The sequence below is a fragment of the Lepidothrix coronata genome, unplaced genomic scaffold (assembly GCF_001604755.1).
Source record: "Lepidothrix coronata isolate B3197 unplaced genomic scaffold, Lepidothrix_coronata-1.0 Scaffold145, whole genome shotgun sequence".
Classification (NCBI taxonomy): Eukaryota; Metazoa; Chordata; class Aves; order Passeriformes; family Pipridae; genus Lepidothrix; species Lepidothrix coronata.
The window spans coordinates 1861352-1880177 of record NW_016690325.1 but is presented as its reverse complement, the minus strand read 5'-3'; positions in this window follow the sequence as shown (position 1 = coordinate 1880177).

Sequence of the window (18826 nt, the reverse complement as noted above, 5' to 3'; positions counted from 1 at the left end):
AACAGACAGTGTTCCCAAGAAGTCCCTAACAAATGCAGATCTGAAACTCCTAAATCAGTTATTAAAATCAGCATCATGATCAGAAGAAGGGAGATTCATGTGACATCCAGTTTTTAAAGGATCTGTTGTGCGTCTGGAGAACCAGAGATCAGCACATCTGACTTCTGTCTCAAGCATTGGTAGAAATAGAGTTGAAATGGCTTTCATAGAGAGAAGTTATGTCTCCTAGTGTAGTAAAGTTCTTCAAAGCAGAAAGTATGCCTGTGGATAAAGGTCACATACTTGATGTAATGTTCTTAGATTTCTAAAAAGCTTTTGATGAGGTCAGTTATCAGAATCATTTAAAGTAGATAGGATTTAATGGGATAAGAGGGAAGATCCTCCTGTGGATTAATAACTGCTCAAAAGATTTGTAACAAAAAGTGGTGATAAATGGTTGAAGGTAATTGCTAATGAAATCCCGCAGGCATCCAGATGTTCAACATATTTGTGAACGGTCTGGAAGGAAGGTGAGTAGTGAGGTAGCAGGTTTTTTTAATGATACAAAATTATTGGGAGTGGTCAGAATTAAAACTATTTATGAAACCTTTTAGAAGTATCTTTTCAATACAAAATTGACAAAACATAGCAAATTCAACACTGAAAAGTAAAAATCCATGCCCTCGTATATACACATGCATAAATAAAGCTGTATCTACATGTACACAGTGCTGGACTCTCACCCAGTTATCACCATCTGCAAAGGAACTCTGAGACACTTTGCATAAATCTTCGAAAGAATCTTTTTAGTGTTCTGCCATAGTCAAGAAGAAAAATAGGGTGTTAGGAAGGAAGAGGACCAACATGCAGAATGATGCCACTTTAATAAACCCACAGTGCATACCTCAGAAAAGATTTATTAAACAAGATACATGAAAGTTCAAGACAGACCTTTGCATATTCAGAATAACTCCCATATGAGGACAGATTAGAGGGCAAGAACCTCCTGGTCCTTGTGTTTCCCATACACAAGTATACTTGCTGAGCTTAATGCAAGTATATTTCAGAAAGCACTTCGGAAATACTGAAAGTAGTTCACAAGCAGAAGATTACAATGTCTACTCAGAGACATTCTAGGACTGAGTGAGATGAAGATGTAGCTGGGGGTGTTGCATAGGAAAGCTGAGTCACCCAGCTTACAGCTCTGGTTTGCACTTTTTAAATTTGACTCTTTGCTAGCAAGGATGGTGTTAAATCATGAAGAACTAGTTATAGTCTTGGCTGGAATTTCTAGAGCTGTAAATTAACAGTGGGAAGGAAAATCTTTGGGCAATAAAATTAAGGATGTGCTTAACAAGAAAGCAGAAGTACCTCTGAAAATATATTCAGAAGCCATATTTCGTATATGTATTATTTATTTAAAAATAAATAGAATTTTCACATTAGTATGAGATAGACTATACTGCACATCCCTGTTCATTTCTGGTACCTAATAACTGTCTCATGTCAACCTTCTACAAACTAAAATGTCAGAGCTTCATGTAAAGGGAAGTCATAGATTGTCATAGAGACCTAGGGCAGTTTAATACAGACACCTTGCAGATATAGCTCTATCACTGAAGATGACCAGGCTCAAAATGAAGGCCAGCATATGTGTATATTTACTCCTGATCAAGAGAAAAGGTAGGAGGCATGACATGTTCTGAAACATCAGTAGATGCTTTTGGTTGTGAGAGGATTATGGCAATAGTAGCAAAACCCCTAAAAATCTCTCAGTATTATTGAAATTCCTTTTGTCAGCTGGATTCAGTTGCTGGGAATACAGGGAAAACTAGCGGATCAAAAATGAACCTTAACAAATCTGGTGAAAAAAGAAATTGCTAGCTTTCTGAAGGGATATAAAAAAATTAGAAAAGGAGCAAAATATGTGGATTTATCAGTTATGCCAATCACTGAGTGCAAATTACAACCCCAAATTTAAACAACTCTGTGTAAACAAGATCCTGTTGAGCAAAAATTCTGCAGAGCATAGCTAGTCTCATCATACTCACAACCTGGTGAGAAGTAATGAAATTTTCTTTTAAAAGAAGGTTTAAATTCACCTGGACTTTTAAAAAACTGTATTTGGTTTTATTTTCATAGAAACAGAAGACTGTTGAAAGTACCTAACACTGTCAGTGCATTAAATGCGTCACATACTCAGTAACATATCTGAAAGCAAAAATAGAAGCACACTGGAAAGGATTAAATCCTGCCTTCATAAATCAGTACCAAATCAATATAGGACTGGAAATCTTTCCTCAAATCAGGGCTCTTTGCTTATTGATGTATTTGGCCAATGAAGGTATTGCTCCAAGGTTTACAGCACAATATTCAAATTTATCTAAAGGAGTTAATGCAGACTGTATATAAAAGGGATCTAAATCCCTTAACACTGTTTGCTTCCTTACAAAGCTTTGACCTACAATTACATTGCGGTGCAAATAGAATTTATTTATTCTTAATATATTCTTTTATATATTCTTTATATAGTTTTCAGGATATTTTTTTTTTGCACGTTTGCTTTTCTTACCTGTTGAATGTTTTTCAGAGTGTGATAGCTGCCTGGCTGCTGGCAATCAAGTGCAAACGTGGGGTTCCTGGTAGTGCTGGTAGTGGTAGTTTTGCCACTGTAAATTATTCTTACAGATACAATTATCGTTGTTTTTTTTCTGGAATATTTCTGGGAGCTACACCACAACTGCAGGATCTGCCCAGAAGATGTAGTTACTTCACCACAGCAATCATTTGCAGTAATCCTCGCACTTTATAACAATATCCAACACATTCTGTTTTCCCTGCCAAAAATATTCCTTTCTCTTTGTGTCAAGTAAGATTCATACCAAAGTTCTAAGCATCAGGTCACAGCAGTGTCTAAAAATGGGAAATGTCAGGCAAACTTAGTCTCCATATCCATTCTGCCTGGGGTTTCTTCTTCTTAAACCGTCTGCACAGCGGCCGAGGTCAGCTTTCCTTCTGCCTCAGCTAGTCCCACTAACACCTAATCCTGGCCTAACATACTTGTGATCCTGTGTAAGGTTGACTTTACCAAATACCAAAAGCCAAACTTGAAAACTGCCAGCCCAATTCTGGATTTTCTCCGTATGATATGAATAACGAGCCTGTTTGTGTGCTGGGGTTTTCTTCAGACCATCCCGCTGGCACTGATGAAAGGCTTGAAGGCAAAGGGCAGCGCATGTGAAGGATGTCAAAATCCAGATTTCCATGAATTCCCTAAGCAAAAGAACAGCACATATCGAAGCAGATTAATGTCACTTTTCTTCTGAGCAGAGCTCTGAATAATATTGGTGTTTCCAGGTGAAGTTTGGGTTCTGGCACCCTGCTTGGCCGAGGCGGCTGAGCGATGCTCGCCGTGGGGAGGGCTGCGAAGAGGCTGTTTCTCAGAGACTCTGAGCTGGAATTTGCTCCATGGGGACTCACTGGCCTCTCAGCCCCTCAGTACCAGGCATAGCATTCTGAAAAATGCAGAAGGACAGGATCAGGCCCTGAGCAGTTCTTTAATCCTATCTTATAGGTCTCAATGAGGAAAATCCATATTATCTTGTTGCCTAATACTGTTCATGGGATACAAGAAATCAGCTTAACAAAAAAATCCTCTGTAGGATAAGTAGAAAATATTCCTTTTGTTTCTAAGTTAAAAAATTATCCACTGGGAGGTAGAGGATAGAAGGAAAAAAGGAATTTCTACCTGAAATCAATAGAATATTATGATTTTTTTGTTGTTTAACATACCAGATCCTAATCCACTCATTAAAGAGAACTTCATGTCTGAAATTTGGAAGTTTACTTTTTTTTAATTATGAAGAAAAATGCCCAGTATTTTATGAAAATAATATTCTTGGAGCTGTCTTATATCATGCTGTTGGTTAGTTGTGAGTGGTTGGTATATCTTCAGCAATGAAATCACAGGCAGAGCCTTCAGTAAAATTCTGGCTTTAGTGCAGATTTGACTGTGGCTCTCACCAGCAACTTCTCACACAAGGAGCTGTGTTTTTAAGCAAGCATAATGCTTTGAAACTCATAAAGTGAGTTTTCCTCAGTGCAATGTTGCATAGTGGGTGTTGGTTTTATGCTTCCCCAGATAGCGAGGAAATCTGAGATAAAACTTTTCTGGCAGCCCTAACCAGATACACTTTACTGAGTCAGTTTGTGCAAAAAAATTCCCTCTCAAGATACAAGCCAGGTCCTTGGCAGAGCCCTGCAGATGTAAATGTGAACAGTTAGAAACCAGCTCTGAATGTAAGCTGGCTTAACACATAAATAGGACAGGTTACAGCCACAGCATCTGCAGTCATACCACCATGTCACCCTCTAGCTTTGCGCAGTTTTTTTGATTGACCCACTGTGTGAGTGCAAGAAAAGTTTTTTTGGGGAAAAAAAAAGCTGAAAATAGGGGAGCAGGCTCGGGAAGAGGGAGCCTGAAGCTCTGAATTTGAGCTTGTCTCTTTGCACATCAATTCCAAAGTTTGGGGTGTCCTAAATAAGACAAAATAGGGTAAGCAACAACACATAACCCCACAGAGCCACAGTCCATCTGTGCAAGCTTCATTTCTGCCTGGCCAAAGAGGCAAAAAATTTCTCCCCTGTGTTCTAGCAGGGAAATGGGCTCTTCAGAGAATGAGAAGCCAGACTAGCTTTATGATGCAAATTAGCTTATGAATGTGATTTTGGGGAAGATGATAAACAGCAGGGGATGGTCTTGCTCAAGCTTGCCTGGGTTGGTGGGAAGTGTGGCTCCTCCAAGCATCTCAGCCAGACCACAACACATCACCATATGCTGGCATGAGCAGGGCCACAGTGTGTCACTCCCAGGCCTCCTGGAGATCACCTCATCAATCTGTGCTTTCCACTAGGCTCTCCTATTGACAGCTGTGACAGCTTTCCTTGAATCCTTGGGAGATGCCCTCAAATCTCATATGTCTCCTTCCCATCCAGGAAGACTACGGTAAATCCACCCAATTCCCCCCAAAAACCCACTCCAGGACTGCAGGTCTGCAAGGCAGGATCCGACCTCGGGTCCTGAGCACCCCCGCGGGCTGAGAGCCTGATAAAAAGGTCCTGATCCAGTCCATTGAGGTCGATGGCGAAGCGCCCGTCCATCCTGGGGAGAACAAAAGGGTTGGGCTTGGCAAATCATTTCCGTTAATGTAGGAGACAATTACTGATGCCTCTTTGCAAATTGCTCTTCTTTGACGTTTTTATAACTCAGTAATTTCCAGTTGTGTTCCCATGTTTGCCTCTTTTGTGTATAGTTTTCCTATTTTTGAGTGCATGGTTCACAACATTTATACAAACACTAACAACAAATTACCTGCTCAACTGGGTTCTGTGAAAAGAGGCCCTGAAACTTATTTACAAATTAAGCGGACTCGGCCACGGAGGGAATAGTCACCGGGAGCGAGTTGCGGGTGCGCTGCAAATCACGCATGGTTCTCTAGCCAGAAAAGCCCTGCATTAGGGGAGGGGTGAGGGCCCGGGTGTAGAACTCAGTGTCTTTCTCCCAAGACCTTCTCTCACCGGAAAATATCCACCTGACTTTTTTTTTTTCTGTTGATAACTCTCTGGAGAAAAGATCCAGCAGAGAAGTAAATCAATACACGAACAACCTCACACCCGACTCATTTGTTTTCCCGTTTAAAGAAATAAATCTGCTTTGCATTTGCTTCTTTAATTTTCTCCGACTGTAATAAAATAAAGATTGCATATTTACGTTCCAACAAATCACATCTCAGTTTAAAACACATTTAAGACACGATACAAATTTCTCAACCCTCCACAACTTTCTGAAAGAGGTTTTTTGACGCGGAATTGATCACTCCAGATGCAATCTCTTCTCTCCTCACTTAAACCATGTAGTCGTTAAGGTGGGAAGTAACTGCGTACTTTGTTTTATTTTGTATTTTTAGTCCTATGAATCTCCACAATATTTCGCTAAAGGGCAGTTTTGATGTGTTTCGCCTCGGGTTGATGTTTGATCTCCTGTATCCCAGCATCTTTGTCTAACTCTGTTCTCCCATTTCGATAGCTTGATTTCGTTACGGTTAAAAATAAAACTCAAGATGCGCTTTATACATTATTTTAGAGAAATGAGCAGAGCACGGACTATTTTTAAAGCTGAGGATCTTTTAAGCAGGTGGCTGTGTACTGACACATTAAAATTCAGCTGCGCGCCCGTTAAGATGACTTTTATCGCCATCCCAATACTCTGGAAATTATTTATACCTGGGGTTTTCGCAGCTCGAGATTTCAGCTCTTCCTTGGTCCCTGCATTTTGTGTTTTATTTTGATTCCCTGGAAGATAAAGAGGAACGTACCAACATTTACAATCGGATTTGGTTGTCTCCTTCCATCGCTGCATTTCGAGACATCTTTACTGTGGTCCCGAACATCTTTAACATTCAAAAGGTCCCGTTGGACAGAAAAATAAAGACGTTCTTTCCTTGCTCTGCAACTAGGAATTTTAAATTGGAGTAGATCTCTGCTCTTTTTATTTGGTTGTGGGCTTTTTAATATCTCTACTTTCTGCGCTAAGAAAAATGTAAGGTTTAGACGGTGTTAAAGCGCTGTTTGTGTTGCAGGTGAAGCGCAGAGATCGGGGCCCTCCCTTCCTTCCTTTCCCCTCCTTTTTTGAGACGGGGGGCCCCCGGCAGAGCCGCGGGTCGCCTTTTCCCACCTGGGAGCGCAGAACGCCGTGGAGGATCCCGGTGCCCCGAGGCACCAGCAGCACCGGGACGGGGCCGACTCCCGGCCGCCGCCAGACCTTGTGAGGGCAGGCACCTCCTCTGCGGGGCTTTGCCCGCCGTGAAGCCCACGCAGGTCGTGGGCTTCCCTCTGTCTCTGCATCCCATCACCTCCACGAGGTTCCCCCACTTGTCGGAGGCGGGCAGAGCCGGTGCGGGCAGGGCCGGGCAGCTCTCTGGGCCGGGCGCGTTTCTCCACACGCCCCAAGGGGATATAGGTAAAAATAAAGGGAAAAAAAGAATCCTTTTTGGTGTCGTAGGAAGAAGCAGCTCCGGGGCAGGATGAGGAGAAGGGTCCTGGGGAAGGCGGCGGGGAGCTTGCGTGACCCAGGGGAGGAAGGCGGAGGGCAGCTGTCCTCGGGCACTGGAATCGAGCAAGCCTCTTTCATCTTTTCTGTCGCTTTGGCTTAATTTACCTCTGCCCTCCAACGCCCTGTGAGTTTAATCACATCAGATCTCCTTCAAGCCAGAGCCAACGACTGGAAAGAACGAAAGAATGAGAAAGAGGATGAAAGAGCAGAAGGGAGAGAGGAAGGAAGGGGAAGGAGAGGAAGGAGGGGAAGGAAATGAAGGAAGGAAAGGAGAAAAATAATATAATTAGAAACACGAAATTAACAATTCCTTACTCCTGGGAAAAAACGATAGGCAGGTGGTCATAGGGTTTCTGGTGACATTTGACACACCGGCAGAGATGATGTTACCGTTCCCTGGGCGCACAAGCACGACCCGCGGGTTGGACGCGGCCCGCAGGAGTGACTGAGGCTCTTCCGTGGGGCCAAATGGGACTTCGCCAGCTTCTCGTCACATCTGTGGCTCTGTGAAACCATTTGTAGAACTGACATGCAACACAAACATGCCGCCGTGAGAGCCTGCTCGTCCCTGGGCACCTTTGAAATCTAGGGCTGTTTGGGAGGTTGTGTTCTTTTGGTTTGAGGGGGGTTTGTTGGTGTGGTTGAGTTTCTTTGGGGAGAAAAGAGGTTGCAGCATTGCAATTCTCGGCACGGTCCCTCGAAACGAGCAGAGGAAAGGTTTGCTTTGTTAGTTTGGTACCAACATTATCGTACGGGTTTGCAATCTTTTATTCGCATTCGCTCTGCTGTTTGGCTGCGAAAGGAGAAGTAGCACCGTTTCCTGGAAGACTTGGTTAATGGGAGCGGATCGATTATTTGTCAGGCAGGGCCGTGCCCGGGTCTGCGCCTTCCCCCAGTCACGGGAAGAATCGAGGGTTCCCGGCGGCTCCGCTGCATCCCTCGTTCCCACATCGTCCCCAGCCTCGGCGGCCGCGGCAACCTGAGGCGACCTGGAGGTCCGGCCAGCAATCCCACCCGAGCCCTGCATGTGCCCTCTTGTTTGTTTGCCTGTTTATCGCCCTGTCTCTGCCTCTCAGCCTTCTGCCCTCCCGCCGCCGTGCAAGTGCCGCAGTGCCCTTCCCAGCCACAGCACATGGCAGCGGAGCGGGGAAAGCAACGGGAGCGGGAGGCTTCCAGCGGCTGCCAGCAGCCGGAGGTCAGGGCGCCTCTCCCTGCGGCGCCTGGGCTGCCTTGGGCCGGGGCTGGTCCTGAAGCCCTCGCGAAGCCACCCCCGCCCCAGCCGGGGTCACCTGCGGGAATCCCTGGATGAACTCGGCAGTGGGGGACCACCCCCCGCCCCCGCTTTCCCCCAGAGAAACAGAGGGCTTGACAGACTTCTGTCACCTTTGAAGCTTTTTTAATGAGCAAATGTGTTCCCTTCCAGCCCCCCTTTCTGCCCCATCTACTCTGTTCAGCCTCAAGCGGGTGGCTCGGAGGGAGGGATGGGGCAGAGGGGCGGCTTCTCTCGCTGTCGGGTTGGGGGGGAAGGGGAGTTACTGCCCAGCCCTGCTCCCTGCAGTATCCCGGCGCAACAGCAACGCTCCCGCTTTGCAAACCTGGCTGACCCAGCGTTCCCGGCTGTTTTCCAAGGATGAGCCATGTCGTTCCCTTCATTCTCTCGGTCACCGAAAAGCAGCCACCCCTCGGTCAGTGCTGTGTGTGCTCACCGAGACCATCCAGGGAGGCGAGCGGCAAAGATTCAGGCCGACCTGTATCCCGTCCTAGGGGGGGCAGGTTCCCCATAGCGCTTGGGGAAATGCCGCTCGAATGTTTAAATAAGGTAAAAAGTAAAACCCAGCAAACAACACACACACATACCCCCCATGCGAGTGAAGGTGGTGGGTAAGAGCTAAAGGCAAAGAGAGACTCAAGTCGGACGGACAACTGTCGCTTCTGTTTGTCTATGTGATTAGTTCACTTTCCAAATAACATTCAGGTGTACTGTCGACAGTGGTGTTGTCCTACTTGGTAACTTTACTGAATTTTTCCTACTGGTCGGTACAATTCAGACACTGATTCTTCTTAAAAGAAACAACAGTCGTCTCCAAAAGAGTGCAATTAAGGCTCTACCAGGATTTACACTTTCATATAACTGTCGGGCAGCACCTCGGCACCAAGAAGCTCTGCAGCAAGAAGTGCTGCTTTTCTTAAGGACACCTTTCCTCTTTTAGAGGAAGCAGGCTAATAATGTAAAAGTTTGTGAAGTTACACGTAGCTTTAAATAGACATCACCATTAACAATCACAAACCCCGCACTAATAGCCCTTAAATACCGCGCTAATAGTCCCCACGTGGAAAGAAATCCCCAAGCGTTATAAATTCAGTTTAACGACCAGAAAACCTCCTGGGCAACAGCGAAAAACGAAAACTCCCTTCTCTGACTTCTCTGTCTTTGATTTATTTTTAACTACAGGCTCATGGGAACGCGGCACTGGAAAATCACGTCCAGATGTACCTAAAAGAGGCGCTTCCTCTGCTAAAACGCCCTCTCTAAAGCAAAAAGAAAAAAAAAAACCTTTAAATAGTTTAAATTTTGGTTTTATCATGGATGTAATTGCAAAAAGACGGGGCAAAGCGGCAGCTGCGCTCTGTGGAGAGACGCACAGCTGTGAGGGAGCAGCTCTGAAAATAGAGCCAAAGGAGCTGGACTCCTCTGGGGCAGCGTTGTGCCCGAGTGGGAGGGAGGCATCTCGGGTTCTAGGGCTACTCGTTTCCTTTCCATACATTGGGAAGATGCCCGTGTTTGCCTGGAGCCGGGCGGGCTGTGCTCAGGCCGGTGCCTCCGCGCCCCACCTCCTGCTCTTTCGGTAAAGTACCAAAGATTTGGCCGAAAGAGTGGGTTTGCGGGAGAAGGGAAGAGACCGGCCCCGAGAAATGAAGGGGTTTTTCCCAGGTAAGAAATCTTTTACCTAGCGCTAAGTGGGGACGTTTCGTGGCTTGAAATTTTTTAACGAAAAGCATCTATTTTATCTAAGTTTCACAAAGTTTATTAGTCGTGTGGTTTGGGATTTTTTTTTTTTTTCCATTGAGAGCTACATCTGCAATGGAATCGGGAAAGGGAAACAAACATGGCTGTGCTCATTGCTTGCTCTCATTTCTTCGATTTTATCTAATATTCCATGTAATAGCAGTAAATAATGACGAGACCAGTCATCCTCTCTAAATCATACATTGCTGGATTCTTCTGACAGTAATTTGGGGCTGGATGTACCTGTATAGATTTATTTTAAGATTTTGTTTCCTGATGAGAGATTAACAAATCGTCTGAGCAGTCGCCTGTATGGAGAGTACAAAGCTGTCTGTCCTCGCCTTAGTATCGGGTATTATAAATCAAATCCAATCCTTTTCACCTCGTATTATTGGGAAAGGTTATTGGGAGCTGGCTTTTGTTGCAGGAAATCCCATTTAAAAATTGCTTTATAGGCCATTTGCTGCAATCCTCGACATTGATCTCATTACAGCTCCCTCTCACTGCTGTTTATAAATCTTGGTATTTACCAGCCCTTGGCAGCGATGCCTGGTGGCATTGCTTGCTAGGGGCTGTCATTGGGAGGAGGATAAGAAATGGAGGCTAGGTGCCACTTTTTGGGGTAGTTTTGTCTGGAGGAAGCACTATTATTTATTGAAACAGTCGGTCAGAAGTAAATCTTTTGTAATGACTCATCCAGTATAATCTCTTAAACCTCCGGGCTGCCCGTTTTGCAGAGGATGTGGGTTTCTGTGCTGGAGCCTTCTCACGCAACGGCCTAATTCAGCTAGGAGGGGAGAAGCACCCCTCTAGGTGGTGGGTTAATTGTCGGATTTAATAGTCTGGAGAAATATGAAAAGGCAAATTAATAGAATTAATCTCGGTTGAAACTGGCTATTACAGAAATTTTGAAGGGGTTTGCTTCTGGAATATGTCTGTTGGCATGACTGTGTGGTTGGAATTGTGGCTGAATAGCTGATAACTTACAACCTCTTCTAGGTATTAGCAACTGTACAGATAAAGGGAGGAACTGGACCATAAAGCTCGACTTTGTCTTGAAATGGGAAGTTGCAAAACACATGTTGGATGGAAGTGAAACAAAATGTAATGATGAGAGTACTTTTTACTTTTTTACTACCAGGTAAAGCCATAAATCAAACACAGGATGAAATTTCCCCTAAAACTCCTTTTTTTTTTTTTTTTAAATGGCAGCTGGATCTAGAACCAAGGAAATATGTGGTTTCTGAAATAGATGGTATGAAGATTTTTAAGCCCTTTTCTGAATCGTAATAACAATAGGCTTATCCAAATGGTTATGTTTAAAAGATTTCTGTTAAATTCATGTAAGGACAGAACTGGTACGTAGAATAACACCTTTTTTCTCCCTAGGGAGTATCTGTACCTGATGCCTAAGTCCTCAGTGGGGTTTACCTGTTGCAGTACTGACAACTTGGCTTGGGGTTAGGTGTATTCAGAAGAAGCATTGAGTCTCAAGTTCTCCAGCCAAAGACCTGAGGAAAAAAAAAAGATAAACCAACCCGGGCTTTTGGAAAGAGCAACAAAAAGAATACACAGCTGCCTCTATCTTCTATTTACAAGATTTCAGAAGAAGGTCAGACCTGACAATCCATACCATACAGGATACCTCTAGAAGCTCCTTTCTCATAGTGTGTGTTGTCTGACACAGCTGATCTATTTTACTGAGCTGCTCAACAATTAAACTGTACTCTTAAGGTCTGGAAGACTGATTGTCCTGCTTGAGTTGAAGCACAAGCCTGGAGTGAGGGCTCTTGCATTCCCTGCTAACTATGAGGTTGTCTAGGGTGAGGATTTTTTTTAAAACTTTTTCATTTAAAAAAGCTAACTAAAGGCAGAAAATGAGACAAGGCTTGGAGCCAAGATCTCCTGAGTGTGAAGTCTGTCACTCTGTTGTAGAGATTTTTCTCTCCATTTTCAATTTGTCTGTTTTGTTGCATTTTTTTTTCTCCCCAAACTTATTTCTTATACTGATTTCTAATGCATGCTAATGACACTCCTGATCAGATTGACTATTCCTGTATTATTATGAGTTTCTCTGGGGGCTGTCTGGTGCAACCCTCCTGCTCAGAACAGTCAGAATAAGTTGCTGAATAGTTAAATGGATTTTTTTCTGTATTTCAATTTGTGTCCATTGTGTGCTTTCACTGGACACCACTGAGTGCAGCTCAATNCACACATTGATAAGATTCCTGGAGCCTTCTCCAGGCTGAAGTCTCAGCTCTCTCAGCCTCTCCCCATAGAATCCTCAAGGTTGGAAGAGATCTTTAAGATCATCCAGTCCAACCATGAATCCAGCACTACCACTGCAACCACTAAACCACATGACCCAGCACCAGATCCAGATGCCTCTTACATACCTCCAGGGGACATAGGACAGATACTTCAGTTCCTTAATGGTCTTTTTGGCCCTTCACCAGACTCAAACCAGTAAGGCCATGTCTCTCACCCTGGGGAGCCCAGAGCTGGACCCAGTGTTCCAGCTGTGTCCTGCTACTGTTGAGCAGGGGGGAAGGGTCACCTTTCTTGACTTTCTGGCAAATTCAGTTTTAGGATCCCATCCTGCACACTCAGAGAATCTCTAAATTCCTCCTAGGCCATCTGCCCTTGCTTCTTTTTTTATATTTTCAATTCTTCGGGAACTCCTTGTTCATCCTTACAGACTCCTTGTAGGTTTTGTTTAATTTTCCACACACTGATGCGCACGCTGTGTCTCACCTAAAAAATCCACTGCGCAGGCTCGAAGGGTAAAAGACCTTTCCCAAATCTTCCTCCGGGAAGACTGGCCAAACAAAAAACAAACAAAACACATTGATGGACATTGAAAATCAGTCGGCTTTCCTGAGACTCTCTTTTCTTTTGTTTGGTTTTGTTTGGTTTTGGTTTTGTTTTTTTGTTTGTGGGTGGGGTTTTTTTGTGTGTGTGGTTTTTTGCTGGTTTTGTTTTTTGCTTTTCAGGTGGAGGTTTTTTTTGTTTGTTTGTTTTTATTGAGGGGTTGTTTGTTTGGGGGGGTTGTTTGTTTTTATTGTGGGTTTGTTTGTTTTTGTTGGGGGGGTTGTTTGGTTGGTTTTGTTTGCTTTGGGTTTTTTACTTCTGTTTTCTGGTTTTTTTTTGGTTTTATTTTTTCCCCACTCCTGGAAAATATCCATAGGATTCTGGCAAGTAGGTATCTGAAAGAGCTAAAGTCTGTTGGGTTGTGATCCTGTTGTTTGCTGTTTTCCTTCTCATCAGAACCCTCAACTTCACAATTTCATGGTCACTGCAGCTAAGGCTGCCTTCAACCCTCTCATCCCTGAACAGTCCATCATTTGCAAGGATGATTCAGAAGGGTGTCTCCTCCCATCTGCTCCTTCAGCAAGAAGGTGACAAGAAGTTGTCATTAATGCATCTTGGAAACAGCCAGGATCCCTTATACCCTGTTGTGTTGCCCTTTTGGCAGGAAGTTAAACCTTACTGTGAGCACTTTATAATAATAAATTATTAAATAAAACTATTGTTAGAATAAATTATTAAATAAAACTAAAGAGCAAAAATGTGGTCCTTATTTCAAGTGATATTTTAAGTTTCAACTTGTCTACCTAAGTGTATAATGAACTGCTAAATGGAAATTCCCATGTTTTTCATGGTGAAAAATAGACCCAGTTCAAAGGAAAGCTGTACCTCCTACAAAACACTGTCCCCTAGAGAGACATGCCTGAGAGCTGTCATATTATAGAGGATCTTCTAGTTAGGGATCCACCTTGGGATACCTGGATTAAGACTGGAGAATCGAAGTCTGTGGGTTGACTGTGGCTGGCAGCTGAGCCCCAATCCATCTTCTTGCTCATTCCCCCTCAGCAGGGATGGAGGAGTGAACTGGAAGGGCAAAAAGTGAGAAAACTTATGCGTTGAGATAAAGGTAGTATAATAAGTGGAAAAAAAAATAAATCCAAAACCAACCAAAAAGTGATGTAAATATAATCAAGTGGTGTAAATATAATCGCTCACTATCAGCAGCCCAGTACCCAGCCAGTCATCAAGTAACAGCTTCTTTGGAAAAACCATCCTGCAGTTTTATTGCTGAGTGTGATATTACACAGTATGGGATATCTCTTTGTAAGTCAGCTGTCCATCTGCATCCTCTCCTAAACCCCTGCTCACCCCTTGCCTGCTTCTTCCAGGGGCAGAATGAGAAGCAGAGGAAACCTAGATGCTGTGAATCTGATGAATGCTATGCATTTTTCATCAACAGCTAAAACACTGGTGTGATACCAGTGCTGTTTTGGGCACAAGTACAAAACACAGCACCATATGGGCTGCTGTGAAAAAGTTATCTTCACCTCAGCCAGACCCAGTGAAAGGCTTTACATTGTTTTTTGGGGAGAAAAAAATTGAAAAGCTGGCCTGAACATCACAGTTGTTTTAAGTTTGGGTTTATTTTTGTTTAGTTATTTTATAAGGGAAACATTATGATAACATTCCTGAGTGGTTTCTTCATGGCATGACAGGTGAGAATAATAATATCTGATAGAAAGAATAGTATGGCTTGACTTCAGTAGCACCTTTTAGCTGATTGGCAACTTGGGAAGTAGGACTCAAGATGAGCAGAAGTAATCATCCTGTTCCTGTCATAGGATCGCTCCATGTGCATTTGGATGGGATGGGGTATCAGCACTAGGGATCATATGGGAAGAGTCCAGGGCAGGTCAGTTTGGTAAGACTTGATCTACTAATTTAAATATTTCTTTCTAGAGACACTGAGTAAGAGAGACAGGTAGTGTGGCTTTTGTTCCTGTACTTAAAGACTTTCTTTGACTTCATTAGTTATATCTAATATTTAATGTCTTGCTGTGTTTCTAGAGAGCAACCCTCTCCATCTAAGCTGCTGTTTTTCTCTGTAAATCCTCAGCTTTGCACAATCCTACATCACGGTATCTTTATGCGCACAAAGAGTCCCACTGGAATCACTCCAAAGTACTTGATGACAAGGCTGGCTGTGAATTTATAGCTAACAGGTAAATAGCCTCCATGCCATCTAAAAACTCAGAATTATTTTGTTTTCTTTCTGTGCTGTTAGTGTTGTTTTACATCCTCTATTGTCTTAGATCACTTTTCACTGTTCAGAAACTGAATGCTGTTGAGTCTTTGAGTCACAACCTCAGTGCCATTACCAGTGCTTCATCAAATTAATGACATGACAGTGAAAGAGATCTGATAAACTTGTGCTTAAACTGCATGAAAGATTATGCAAGTTTGCACTTTCATTTTGGAATGTTTTACATGAGTATTACATTTTTTTGGGAATTATTTTTATCCAAAAGCTAAAAAGAAATTCTCAGTCTGTGGCTTAATTTATACAATTATTAAAATGTGGTCGTTTTTTTCTTTGAAAATCAGCTCTTTTTTGTTAGTATCAGAATATGCATATGATCATTTGGGGAATATTCTTGTGGGATTTTTTAGTGAAGGGAGAAAGTATCCATTGATATGTTATGTTAGAAAGATTAAAATGTGTTGCAAATGGCTTTTACTTTTAATGGGAGTACTTTATACTTTCCTAGCTAATAGTCTTCTTCAGTGGAATGAAGCAAACAGAACTAATGCAATAGTTTTCATTGAAAGATACTCTGATGGTTTTCTATTTGGTATTTTTCAAAATACTTTAACATCTCTCCAAACACAGAACAAAAAGACAGTTTATTCCCTCAATAGTTTACAATTTAAATAATTTCAGAATTCTCAGCAGAACCTGAAACCTCTGTAGCCCTTCAATCTGCTGGTATTTCAGCTGCTGTTTCAGCTCCAGTGTGTGATGCAATGGGAGCCACTTCAGCTTATCAATAAGGTCATTAAAATGATGCAATATTACAGAAACTTCACAGAAATCCACAATCCATAACACCACAGCCCAGCAGTCTGCAGCAGGCCCTGTGTGTCACTCGAGCCTTTACATCAAATATGTCCATCACCTGAAGACACTGTCGCCTAATGACTGACTTGGTTGCCCAGTGGTTTGCAGAGGGAGGTCTGAAGATTTTTCTTGGCATGTTGACAGAAGTACTTTAGGGTACAGAAGAGGGAAAACCAAGCAATTCTTACACCAAAGTAAAAATTGGGGTTTGTGGCTTCCAGAGAGTGTCTGCCACCCCTGGGCTCAAGCCTGGCTTACAGAAGTAAGGGGCTCTTATGTCCCAGGCTAGCTTTCAAGCATGTGTGTGGCAGTACCTCCAGGAAGGTGGTTGCTTTAGGTGCAGACACAGCACATGCCACAGCTGCTCACCACCTGGGAGAAACACACACATGAACAATGTCATGGGTGAGGTAACATACTGATGGTTGGGGGTATTCTGCCTCATTCATCCTCTGCAGCATCTGCAGGGATGCTGCTTGATGTCATCCTGGGACTGGCAAGATCTACCCTGGGCATGGTGAAAACCACAGAAGACATTTCCTTCACAGAAGGCTGTGAGCTGTTGGCAGCCTGAGTGCCAAAGGATCTTGTTCAATTCAGTGAGATTCACACCTTTGGCTTAATTTGTCTCGAGTCCCTCTAGATACTGAAATGCAACGGATCACTTTATGCAACAGGCTGCTCTCCTCGTGGGGTGCTCATCCTCATGGGCACCCAACACAGCCCTGCTCTCCCTGCAGCTGCCTGTCCTGTGTGTGACACAGAAACACAATGTACTTTTTGCTTACCCCACTTACTGATTAAAAAAACCCATATAATCTGGTATAAATACAACTACTTCCAGTCTGTTACTGAACACACACCTGACATAGCAGGGTTTCATTTGTGAGTGTGAAGCATTGGCAACGATGCATCTGTCCTGGACCAAATCAGCATTTCTCTGAAATTTAGGCTAAGCTGAGGATCATCTCACCCATATTAGACTGATGTTTCCCCAGGTATCACCTAGCAACAAGCCCCTCTTTCCTCTGGCAGCTGGCACTGTTGTCCCCATGCCTATGGGAAGTCAGCAAATAGTTTGTTTTCTACTAGTAACCTTTCTGTTGAAGAAAGATACCAAGGCAGGAAGGAAAAACTAGCATTGGATTCTGGGACCTTTCCCAGTCCCAGTGGATGCTGTTGTCAGCGCTCTTGGCTTTGTCCTCTGTCCACCAATCTCTGTTGCTTTTCTTAAGAGATTTCACCCTTTCTTCATGGCATGGTATTAAGCAAGAATCAAATAATACTTCTTAGATTTCTGTGCATAATATTATGCTTCAGTCGAGTGATTGACAAAAAGAGAACTATAAAAGCAAGAGGCTTTGCTTTTTCACAAAGCTTTGCCTCATTCTGCTGACCAAAATGCACAGGAAAACTCAAGGCCCAGATTTGTCCCCACAGCTCTCTCAAGCAGGCTAGACTCTATGCTCCACACTGGGAAGAGCTGGGGCTTGCTCAGGGACACTAGTGCAGCTGATTGCCCTGAAAGAAAACCCTCCTGTTTATCAACTGATTTATGTCAAGGAAGTGCTAAAAGGAATTTTCCAGCTGTTGCTCCTAAATGCCAAAACTCACTGAGCTGAATTTATTCATCTACCTGACTATATCTGAGAGCAAAACTGATCTGTCATCTCTGATCTTGCCTTTACATATGATCCACACATTAGGACCGTGGGTCAGGGAACGAAAAGCCAAATGAGCAACATTTTTCTAAACCAGTTTCCCTGCCGAGAGAGTTGTGTAAGAATGACGCCTTAGGCAGGATACCTACTTCTCTGGGTGAGCAGCTGAAAATTGTGTTTGGGGTCCCTCACCTTTGTTCCTTCACTGCTTCGTGCTGGGCAGGAGACCCAGGGGCTGGTGTCCTCTTTAAGATGCAGTTGATTTCTGACAAGCCCATAAAGGAGCTGTCAGCTTCCTCCTGTGACCAAACTAAGTGGTTTCCCACCAGAGGAGCTTATATACTCCTTCAGTCTTCAGCTCACTAGGAATCAATGATAGGTGTCTGGGAAGTGTTTAAGAAAAATTTAAAAGGAGTTGGAAGCCAGCTTCAGTGCTGACATAAAGCTCAAATTGGGTCTTCTTAAACTGTGCATCAGGAAAAAAACCAAACTTGAAGAGCATTTACAAAGAAAGCATGAGGTGTTGCTAAGATCAGTAACAGTATCTCTGACTATAGTATTTATCCAGCAAGGTGTTCTTCCTGGATAAAAGCTCTGCCAGATATTGCAATACTTACCCCTAGGTCAAGTGTTCAGAATCCAAAGGTAAAATTCTCTCCTCAGTTGGTGGCAAAACTCTTTGGCTTTAATGGGAGCAGGTGAGGCTTGCATTATTTTCCTTTTAAAGAACTCCAAATGATACAATGGTTACTTTATGGCAACAGCAAAATGAGTCACTTGTCTCAATCTATCAATCAAGTTCCTAATGGACACGTGTCCACATATAAAAAAAAAATCCCAATTAGCGTTAATTGGCATCCTTGCCTGCAGTTTCTGTGGAGAATTCAGTAATGGGCATGGGAGCAGAACTCCCTCCATTTCACCCCAAGAAAGGTCTCCCCAGCAGACCAAAAGGCTCTTGGTGTTGGCACTAGGAAGCTTTGTTACCATTACAGTGGCCATGTACGGGACCTTGGCTCTTTGGGCTGGCACTGGGGTCGCATGGAGAATGGAACAAAACCCCTTGTGCTGTTGGCTGTTCACAGGCTGGTGTTTCCAGTTGGCCCTGGAGAGTTAGGGACGTCTGGGGACAGTGCTAGAGG